The following is a 2,475-nucleotide window of genomic DNA, read 5'->3' on the forward strand; positions in this document are numbered from 1 at the left end:
ATGGACTTGGTGGACATATACAGAGTGTTCCACCCAAACACAGCTGAATACACATTTTTCTCAGCTGCACATGGGTCATTTTCTAAAATAAAACACATACTAGACCATAGGTCATGCTTAAGTATATGCAAGAAAACAGAAATTATCCCGTGTATATTATCTGACCACAGTGCAATGAAATGAAATAAATGACAAAACAAACCAGAAAAACCCCTTAAATACATGGAAATTAAACAACACCTTACTCAACTATAAATGGATCACAGATGAAATTAAACAATTTCAACAATATCTACAATTCAATGAAAATTCAACCACAACTTGTCAGAATTTGTGGGATGTGATGAAAGCAGTTCTCAAAGGGAAATTCATAGCTCTGAACTCACACATTAGGAGAACAGAACGAGAACAAATAAACACCCTAATGCTGCACATTTGACATCTAGAAAAGGAAGAACAAACCAAACCCAGGGCCCAAGAATGGGAAGAAATCATAAAGATTAGAGCAGAAATTAATTCAATTGAGATGAAGAAAACAATTCAAAGAATTAATGAATCAAAAAGCTGGTTCTTTGAAAGACCAAATAAAATTGATAAGCTCCTAACTAACCTCATCAAAAAGAGGAAAGAAAAAGTTCAAGTACAAGCAGTAAGGAATGAAAAGTGTGTAATCACCACAGACCCAGTGGGAATTCAGATTATCAATAGTTACTTTGAGAATCTTTACTCTCATAGAATAGAAGACACAGACAAAATGGCCAGATTTCTAGAAAGGTATAAATTACCAAAACTGAATCAAGAAGATATAACAACTCTCAATAATCCAATAACAGCCAATGAAATATGAAATGTAATAAAAAACTTGCTGCCAAAAAAGTCCAGGTCCTGATGGATTCACAGCTGAATTCTACAGAAGATATAATCCCTACACTCCTCAGAAGATATAATCCATACACTCCTCAAACTCTTCAAAGAAATTGAAAAGGACACACTTCTCCCAAAATCATTCCTGGAGGCAAGTATTATACTGATACCAAAACCAGGGAAAGACACAACTGAAAAAGAGAACTACAGGCCAATCTCCCTCATGAACATAGATGCAAAAACCCTCAATAAAATCCTAGCAAATAGAATACAGCAAATCATCAAGAAGATCACACACCATGACCAGGTAGAATTTATCTCAGGGATGCAAGGATGGTTCAATATTCAAAAACCTATAAATGTAATATACTATATCAATAGAGTAAAATCTAAAACCTACATGATCATCTCAATTGATACAGAAAAGTCTTTTGACAAAGTCCAACACTCATTCATGTTCAAAGTCCCACAGAAAATTAGAATAGAAGGCCTCTACTTCAATTTGTTAAGCCATCTATGACAACCCAATGGCTAACATAATTCTAAATGAGGAAAAACTGATATCTTTTACTCTTAGATCTGGTACAAGACAAGGATGTCCTCTCTCACCACTCCTATTCAATACAGTTCTGGAATCATTAGCTAGAGCCATTGGACAAGAGGGAGAAATAAAAGGAATAAGAATAGGTAAAGAAGAAGTTAAATTATCATTATTTGCAGATGACATGATATTTTATCTTTTTTTTTTTTTTTTTTTTTGGCAGAACCAGGGATTGAACTCAGGCCCTTGCACTTGCCGGGGAAGTGCTTATTCCACTAAGCCATCTCCCCGGCCCCAACATGATACTTTACTTGGCTTTATTTATTTATTTATTTTTTTCAGAACCGGGGATTGAACTCAGGCCCTTGCACTTGCCAGGGAAGTGCTTATTGCACTGAGCCATCTCCCTGGCCCCAATACTTTATTTGGAAGACCCAAAAAACTCCACCAAGAAGCTATTAGAATTACACAGAAATTAAGTAGCATAGCAGGATACAAAGTCAATACCCAAAAATCAGTAGCATTCCTCTACACAGATAACAAACACACTGAGAGGGAAATTAGACAAACAATACCTTTTACAATAGCACCACAGAAAATGAAATACTTTGGAACTCATCTAACTATAGAAGTCAAAGATCTTTTCAAAGAAAATTACAGTACTCTGAAAAAAGAGATCATAGAGGATTTCAGAAAAATGGAAGGATATTCCCTGCTCCTGGATGGGAAGAACCAATATTGTGAAGATGGATATACTCCCAAAATTGTTGTACAGATTTAATGCAATCCCTATCAAACTGCCATCAATATACCTCCCATTTCAAGAGAAATCGTTCTTAAAATTTATCTGGAACCAGAAAAGACCTAGAATAGCAAAGGCAATCCTGGCCAACAAAGACAAGGCAGGAGGCATTACAATTCCTGACTTGAAATTATAGTATAAAGCTACTGTGATAAAATCAGCATGGTATTGGCAATGAAATAGACCTGAGGATCAATGGAATAGATTAGAAGATGCAGAGGCCTGTACAAACACACTCAGCCACCTAATCTTTGACAAAGGGGCCAAA

The sequence above is a fragment of the Octodon degus genome, unplaced genomic scaffold, assembly GCF_000260255.1.
Source record: "Octodon degus isolate 3935 unplaced genomic scaffold, OctDeg1.0 scaffold00074, whole genome shotgun sequence".
Lineage (NCBI taxonomy): Eukaryota > Metazoa > Chordata > Mammalia > Rodentia > Octodontidae > Octodon > Octodon degus.